The sequence below is a fragment of the Arachis hypogaea genome, chromosome 3, assembly GCF_003086295.3.
Source record: "Arachis hypogaea cultivar Tifrunner chromosome 3, arahy.Tifrunner.gnm2.J5K5, whole genome shotgun sequence".
NCBI classification, from domain to species: Eukaryota; Viridiplantae; Streptophyta; class Magnoliopsida; order Fabales; family Fabaceae; genus Arachis; species Arachis hypogaea.
Window position 1 is genome coordinate 23,987,567 of NC_092038.1, and position 9,925 is coordinate 23,997,491.

Here is a 9,925-nt window from a genome sequence, read left to right on the forward strand (position 1 = left end):
AACAAATGAATCATTACGTGAAAATGGTGGTGGAGGGCCAACACTTCCAGTAGATGGAACATTGCGTGAAGATGATGGTGGAAGGTCAGTACTTCTAGAAGATGGAACCTTGCGTGAAAATGGTGGTGGAGGGCCAGTATTTCCAGCAGAAACAGGAAACATTTTTTTCACGGAATCCAAAATAAAAGTAGATTTTTTTCTTTTGAAATCAATTTTTTTTTTCACGGAAGTGATAAAATGACTTATGAAGAAGGAGATAAGTCATCTATTTCTACTTCTTCCAAAAGTTGTAAATTAACTTTTCAAGAAGTCAAAAGTTCTTCTTTAAAATGGTGCCAAACACGCTTATCATAACTTTTCATAATTTAAAAGTCAAAAAAAAGTAGCTTTTGGCCCTTCCCAAGCGGACTCATATTAGAAGATGAAGCCAAATTATATTTCTTAGTAATGCCATGCACTTGACATGTACAAGACTTGGCATGTGCTCTCCCTTATTACATGATTTGCATTAAAAAAATAGTTGACTCTTTTGACTAGACTCACCTTATATTTTAATTAATATTTTATATTATATAATGTTATTTTTATTTTAATATAATATTACATAATATTACTAAATTTAATTTTTAAAGATAAAAATTTATTAATTTATTATATAAAACTTATAAAATTATATACACTAATTATAAAAAGAGTCAATCAGTTTAATATTTTAATCTGATTTATTTTAAATTAATTTAGGATTGAATTTAAATTTTAAAATAAAAAAATATTAGATTAAAATTCAAGTCTAGTTAAATTTTACGGGCATACACCCTAGCTAAGAGCTTGATTAATGATTATGCTTGTAACTTCTAAGAACTAAATTTGACATTATTCATTTCTTTTGATCATGCTTGTAACTTCTAAAAATTAAATTGATATATATCATTCACCCCTTTTAAACATTTTTTTAATAACTTTCCATGCCAACTCGACTTAACTCGGCTTCTTCCACCATGAAATGGAAGAAAGATTCAGGTTTCAAATTTACATCACACTTAATCACGAAAACAAATGTGTTAGTTCTTAGAAATTAGAAATTAGTAACAAAAAAAGTAAAAATAGAAGTACAATATTTTAATCAATAAGGTTAACAATATCATTCCTAAAATTGGATTGTTAAGATAAATATTAAACCATAAGTTGTTAATCTATCGTATCAAATTTAAAACTGTAAGACAAACAAAAATATTGAGTGACTAAATATTTCTAATAATCAAATTTTTATATATATATATATATATATATATATATATATATATATATATATATATATGTTTTTTTTTGAAACAAAGGAAACTCAATATATTAAAGTGGAGCATACAAAATAAAAAAAGAAATATAAAGAACTACCAACAAATAAATCAATCCCCGAACATCTTTAGTATTGTCATCAGCCTTCCACAGGATCACAACTACGCCACTCTATGTAACTCAACACCGTCCTTGTATGAATTACCTCAATACTTGCTCTTTTATTCTTGAAGATTTGTGCATTACGTTCCAATCAGATATTCCAAATCACTCAAAGAACACTGTCATCCACATTTTCTGTCCTTGTTGTTTATTGTGCATGCCACGCCAACTCTCAAACAGTTCTTTAATGGTTCCAGAAATTACCCACTCTCTATTAAGTGACCTCAACCACTTGTACCACACCTGCCATGTTAATTCACACCAAAGAAATAAATGCTCAGCAGATTCTACTTCTTTGGTACACAGTACACACATATTATCACTCAGAATGAAACTCCTAAACTAGTCAACCTCTCCTTGGTGTTAACTATACCAACTAGCACAAACCACCCAAAAAACTCAATTCTCGGAGGTACGAAACATTTCCAAAGGGAACTCGTGAAGCTATAACTCGTGATCTCGGCCGACAGCGTCTCCGATTGTATGGTCTGTATCACGGATCTAGTAGAAAAACACATTTATTTTCAAACTTTCACACCACATTGTCCTCCCGACCAGATGACAACTTCACTGGCCTTAACCTCTCATGGAGCTGATGGACAAGTTCCAACTCTCATTGGAACAACTCCCTCCTCCAGTAAAAATTTCATATCCATTCTAGCCCATCCCAGAAACCACAATATCCAATGACAACTCCCTGCTGGCTTGAAATAGAATAGAGTCTTGAAAAACTCACTTTGAAAGCACCACCTTGAAGCCAGTTATCTTCCCAAAACCGGATTTGCATACCATTGACTACTTTCATTGCCAGGCTACTAACCATTTTATTGCGAATTCGTTGTTCTTTTATATTCAGCTGACATATGTGGAAAGACCCTCCTTTTATTAGTATAGGCTGAGTTACTAACATTACATCTGGATTCAACTTGTTGCGCGAACAAAAATATATATGTTCTTTTTTTATATTCTTTTTTTGTGTTCTTTTTCTTTTCTTTCTTGATACGAGAATAAAAAAATAAAATAATTAGTTAATCGAAAATAATTAAGATTTTTAGTTATTTTTTATGTTATATTTAATTGTAATAAAATTTGTGAGTAGTTGAGTTTTTTAAGCCAAAAGACATTATTATTTTTTTTAATTTTCTATATATGTTTTGGAAATTAGGCCAAGAAATAACGGAAGAGTTTTGTACATTCTCAAATTTAAGCATACCATATTTCATAACGTGCTAATCGGTGACAAAGTTACTTAAATTTCTAAAAGTGAAATTCAAAATTGATCCCCAATAATTTTTATTTCAGATAAATTAGTTCTTAAAAAAAATAATAACACAAATTATTTTTTTAATATAAAAAATTATTTCTTAATATAATACAAGAAAATTTAATCCTAACATTTATCTTTTAAAAAATGATAAGTTAGTCTTTAATTTTTTAAAAAAATAATATAATTGAGAGACTAAATTGCCTAAAATTTCAAAAGATAAAATAAAAATTTGTTTAATTATTTTGTTAGAGATTAATTGACTATTTTTTATCAAAAATAGAAAGACTCAAATCTACGATTATTTATTAGATTTTTTTAATAAATATAGAGAGACTATACTATTTAAACTATAATTTGTTGATAGAAATTAATTGACTATTATTATAAAAAAATAGGAATTAATTTGTCCCATACAAAATTTTTATAAGGATCTATTTAGCGTGCACTCAATTTTTAATTAATAAAAATGAAATGATTAAAATAATAATTTATCAAAGAAATAGTCTTTTTCTTCAACATAGCGTACTTGTACGTAACTTACAAAACCAAAAAGAAATGAAGCTAGTCATGAAATCATAGGATTATTTTAATGACCAATTGCCCATCGAGGTTCTTAAGCAATTAATTGAAGGAGCAACTTGGGTGTAGGATCATGTGAAGGTTGAGCTGGAGAAAGGTACAGTACAGAGCAAAAACAAGAATAGCAGCTGGAGAAAGGTATAAGAGTATAAGACAGGCTAATATGAGGTTGAAAGGTACCTACAAGAATGTGCGTACTTTTATGGAAAAAAGAAAGGATTTTGCCAGAAAAAACAATAGATTATTTGTATAATGTGTATAATAATTTTAAAATTCACAAAGAATTAAATTTTTGACTTTTTGAATTTAGTGTTTTAATATTATATTATGATATTATTCATCTTAAAAATTTTAGCTAATAAAAAAAAATAACACTAATAATATATCTCTAATACTCCATAAATTTTTATTACAGACATCGTCATACTTTTCCAAAAAAAATTATTTCAAATGGGAAATCAAGAAAAATGGCCTACACCTTTCTTAATTTACGTGTTTCAATTAATGGGGAATTGGGGATTATCTTAACTAAGTTAAGTGTTTGGGGCCCACTGGATTTTGCCGTGCATGCAAGCGCCCCCTTTCTCTCCTACTTCACCAACAGACATTCGAGTATTATTAGGTAAAAATATTATTTTATTCTCTAATATTTAGATTAAATTTTAATATTTTAAAAATTTTATTTAAATTTTAAATAAATTTAATATTATCTTATCATAAAATTTAACATAAATAATTAATAGAGTGACTAATATATATATATATATATATTTTTTTTTTTTTCCACTCAAACTCTTTGTATTTAAATTTTCCTCCTCTATGACTGATAGATAGAATTTGTTTGATAAATGAAGGAAGGATGAACTACAACAATAATGTGTTGAAAATGAAAGAAGGCTGAACTTAGGGTTATAAAGGGGGAGAAGAATTACATTGGGTCGGCAACTTTTAATTGTCACGTCAACTAATTATTACCTAATTCAGCGTGACAGTTATATGTGCTTTATTGTTGAAATTTTTGGATGTCTTAAAATTTTAAAACCATTTATGATAAATTATTAAAAAATATATATAAGACCAAAATATATTTAAATTTGTGAGTATAATGGATAGAATTTAATTTTTGTAATTTTTTAATTTTCTTTAACCAAAATTTATTAAATTTTTATTTTATGTTAAATAATAATTTTTTTGATGGGACAAGAGTTACAAGATAATTTTTGTATATTAAAGACTAAAATTCTAAAAGTTTATTTATATATAACTATTATTTTCACTAAATCCTAAAAGCTCAAGAAAAATATATTTTATTTTATTCTTATTTAAACCCAAATTAAAAGTAATAATCACTTATTTCAGTTAGTATTTATAATAATAAATAAAATCATCTATATAAATCATTTAATATGAAATAGTTAATATGATTATAATCACTTATATGTATTTTTCATAAATATATTAAGAAATTATAATTTTCTAACCATCTCCCACTTGGACTACACATATATATATTTTAGATAATTACATCTTACAAACTTTATGCGCGCTTTTAAATGCTATTTCCCTTATTATTTTAGCAATTTGATCCATTTCATATATCAATCATAGAGTTACCACAATTTTTTATCACATTAGTGTCGCGACTGAACTACGATGATCACCATATTGATATACTCGACAATATAGATCGAATTTGAATAAGAAAATTCAGAAATTACATGTAAAAATGATCTTATGCATACATATTTTCAACTAGTCTAACTTTAATAAACTTTATGAGATCATGAGTTAGAGTGAAAATAAAACTGAATACTTTATTTTGGTAGAAATATCTATATTCCTAAGTTTGTCTAAACCATATGAGCATCTAAATGTATACTCCTACTAAAACAACATATCATAAAATGATATAATACCAAGGTTGCGAGAACCGGACCGGTCAATGAACTGATAAGACGACTGATTCACTAGTTTATTGGTCCGATTTGGATTCAACCGAAGTTCAATCGGTTTAATTAAATATTAAATAAAATTATTAAAAATTTAATATATAATTTTAAATATTTAAATTTAATAATTTTAATATAATAAAATTTAAAAATTCATATTTTTATATAATAAATTGTCCATAACTTATGGATAAAAATTCATAAATAACTTTAAATATCAAATATTATAACTAAAATAGATAAAACATCATAATCATCCATAAGTGTTTCAACAAAATTCTCACTATAAAAATATGGAGCTAGTATTATTTATATTAAACACCACATTTTATATCATTCATTTTATGCAGAATTCACAATATAAAATAAAATGTTGAGTATCGTCGGATTTTCCGTCGTCCCAGGGTTGACAGTATAAACTGCACCAGAAACTCGTTACCGGCAAATTTTTTCGTCCGACGCTAATTATCGGCAAATTTTTCATCGGTATTTTTAGTGGATTTGTCAAGACTGAGTTGACAATTATTGTCAGATTACGGATTAATCCGATGGTAGTATTTTTAATTTTTAATTTTTTTAGGCACTAATAGGCCATAATTAGTAGCCAAATTAAGTTAACAAAACTATTAGTAGAAATTTAAAATTAGCAGAATCAACAAATTATTTTATTAAAAATAAATGTCTGAATACAAATTAATGTCACAGAAGTAGAGTACAATGAAGTAAATAAAGAAAAAAATAATATCCTAACCCCTACAAATTTCGATAATTGTCGTCGTCGTCGTCATGGTCTCCTGCTTAGGCGGCGGAGAAGGTGCTGACGTGGCTCCACCAGCAGCGTTGCCGTTGACTCCAGTGCGCATCTGCTAGTTGTACTCCTCCATCTACTATCGTAGCTGATTGAGCTGCTCCAACTTCTCCGTCAGGTCCAAGCTGATGGCAATGACTCCTTCCACGCATGCAAGAAGGTTATAGTACCTTTGCTCAGACTGCTCCGCTTGCTAGTGAAGCTATTGTGTCAGCTTCTGCACCTCCTTTCTCAAGTCAACAACCTCCTAAGATCAGCAGGGATGGTGGCAGAGGCAGAGGCAGAGGAAGCTACCAACACGGAGGAGCAGAGGCCACTGGCGAAGAACAAACTAATCCGAAGCGGCGATTCTTGTGGGGCTTAGAGGTGGTCTCACGCCAAATTCGATCAGAATCTACCACTGAGGTCTCAGAGCTGGCTTTGTCGTTCCCACCAGGCGGATGAGATTGCTGGGGTGTGGCCTCCAACCTCTACATGTAATCCTCTTGTGTCATACACATTGTGATTAGGATAACAATTAAATAATTGACTTTAAACCAAATAAATATGAAACTTAGGACTAATTTAAACGCACATAATGGGCCACTGACTGCTTGTCAGTAAATCTCTCCTTGTTGGCCTTTAAAGTATGAGTATACTTGAAGGTCTTCGCGAGCGTCACCTCACAGTCCAACGACTTAGACTACAAATTAATATATCAACTAATTAAATAAATGAACAAATTAAACAACTAATTCAAATAACTACTAAAACATTAAATAACGACAAAATTCTTACCAGTCTGCTCTTCATCTTCACGAAGGTCACTAACTACCCATATACTTCGACAACCTAGGCGAAGCCCTGTTAGTGACGTTCGTCAGATGTCGACACTTGAACCCTTCATCGTGACTAAAATGGGCCTCCAGTTCCTTCTTGATGGCTGGCCGAATCCATAATGTCAGGTGGTCGCGTCCCTTACAAACGTCGCTCATCTTCTGTTGAAAATGTTTGACTGTCCGGTGGTCGTAAATCTTCTAGATCATGAGATTATGCTCCGCATTCTATATGAATTTCAACTGCATAAAGTGATTCACCTACATTAGTTAGTCAGAATATTCAACAGTTCAAATACAATTAATTAATTAAACTTTATTGGTTTCTTACCGCCCACTTCTGAAACCATCAATCTCTGGTCTCAGCTGGGATCTGTGTGTAGGTCGGCTTCGAGTGGTCGTACATCGACTTAATGACGTTAGGATCTCCGGTGTGCAAGCATTGGGGTTTGATGCATGATGCGTGCCGAACCGTCGGTTAGGAATTTCCTTAATAAGAATTACATTGTGAGTATAGTCCCAATCGAGAGTTTTACTTTCCGGGTCGTTTTTCCTCGGACTAGCAATTAAGAGCATACAAGTTTGGTTGTGAAATCAGGGGTTCAAACATAGACCGAAAATTAAAGAAACTAGAAATTAAATGACTAAAATTAACAAACAAGCAAGACAATGAAGTAAACAAGCAAAAAAACAACTACCAAGGAAAATGGAGTGCAATGCATAAAAGACCCTTGACTTGGGATTGAGAATTAAGGAATCATATCCTTGTCATAACCACAACTATGACAATTACAATGAGTTAATCCCACTTCGTTAACCCCTAACATCGAGGAGTAAGTCAAGCGAGTATAATCGGCTTTAATCCACAAATCCTAGCTAACTTACTAATTAACGTAGTAAAAAGCTAGCATTAGTGGAAATAAGAGCAACAAACAACCCAAAATTATCACTAAATGTCGGATATTACAACTCTAGTATCCTAGATACTCATTTTCCAAGCCAAGGAGTGAAAATCTACTCAATATCCATAATTGATATTTTCACAAACACTTGATGGGCATAATAGTAAAACATAACAAATTACAAAAGATAATGAAACTATATTTAATCTATAAATAAAATCAACAATAGAAACTCAATCAAACATATATAAATTATAAAACATCAAATTCATCGACAAAAGACTCAAGAAATCAAAAGTAGACAAACTAACAAAATAACTTCTACTATAAAAAAGTGAGAGTAAATGTAGTGTAATTAAAGAGAGAAGTAAAGATTACTTACAATAGGAGCAAGCTATAATCCAAGATCAAAATTATAAATGTAAAGTTCTACTATAAACCCTGATTAAAATCTAAGAGAGAATTGAGAGAAAACTACTCTAAACCTACTCCTACTCCTAATAATATTCCATATTATGTATTTTCCTAATGCCTTTATATTGGTATGTTGTCCCTTTGATATAGCTTCTATTTCAGCTTCAGGATCTCCAAAATTGGGCCAAAAGGCCCCCAAAATCGTGAGCCACGTGATTTTATTAAGTGAGTCACGTGTCAGAACTTGTGCATATGCACACTAGCTAAAATCCATCTTGTGCATTGATGAGCGGATAATTTATACGCTTTTTGGCATTATTTTCAGTATGTTTTTAGTATGTTTTAATTAGTTTTTAGTATATTTTTATTAGTTTTTAGTCAAAATTCACTTTTCTGGACTTTACTATGAGTTTGTGTATTTTTCTGTGAATTCAGGTATTTTCTGGCTGAAATTGAGGGTCCTGAGCAAAAATCTGATTCAGAGGCTGAAAAGGACTGCAGATGCTGTTGGATTCTGACCTCCCTGCACTCGAAGTAGATTTTTTAGAGCTACAGAAGCCCAATTGGCGCGCTCTCAATGGCGTTGGAAAGTAGACATCCTGGGCTTTCCAACAATGTATAATAGTCCATACTTTACCCAAGATTTGATGGCCCAAACCGGCGTTGCAAATCAGCTTCAGAATTCCCGGCGTTTAACGCCGGAACTGGCATAAGAATTGGAGTTAAACGCCCAAACTGGCATAAAAGCTGGCGTTTAACTCCAGAAAAAGCCTCTACACATAAAAGCTTCAATGCTCAGCCCAAGCACACACCAAGTGGACCCTGGAAGTGGATTTTGATGTCATTTACTCATTTCTGTATACCCTAGGTTACTAGTTCACTATTAATAGGATTTTTTGACATTGTATCTGGATCTCATGACACTTTACACGTTTCTCATTGTATCTTCTATAGCATGAGTCTCTAAACCCCATGGTTGGGGGTGAGGAGCTCTGCTGTGTCTTGATGGATTAATGCAATTACTACTGTTTTTCATTCAATCACGCTTGCTTCTATTCTAAGATATCACTTGTTCCTAAAATTGATGAATGTGATGATCCGTGACACTCATCATCATTCTCACCTATGAACGTGTGCCTGACAACCACCTCCGTTCTACCTTAGATTGAGTAGATATCTCTTGGATTCTTCAATCAGAATCTTCGTGGTATAAGCTAGAATTGATGGCGGCATTTAAGAGAATCTGAAAGGTCTAAACCTTGTCTGTGGTATTCTAAGTAGGATTCAAGGATTGAATGACTGTGACGAGTTTCAAACTCCTGAGGGCTGGGCGTTAGTGACAGACGCAAAAGAATCACTGGATTCTATTCCAACTCGATTGAGAACCGACAGATGATTAGCCGTGCTGTGACAGAGCGCGTTGAACATTTTCACTGAGAGGATGGGAGGTAGCCATTGACAACGGTGAAACCCTACATACAGCTTGCCATGGAAGGAGCCTTGCGTGCTTGAAGAAGAAGACAGTAGGAAAGCAGAGGTTCAGAAGATAGAGCATCTCCAAAACCTCAACCTGTTCTCTATTACTGCAAAACAAGTACTTATTTCATGTTCTTTTGCTTTTTACAATCAACCCTGATAATTATTGATATCCTGACTAAGAGTTACAAGATAACCATAGCTTGCTTCAAGCCGACAATCTCCGTGGGATCGACCTTTACTCACGTAAGGTATTA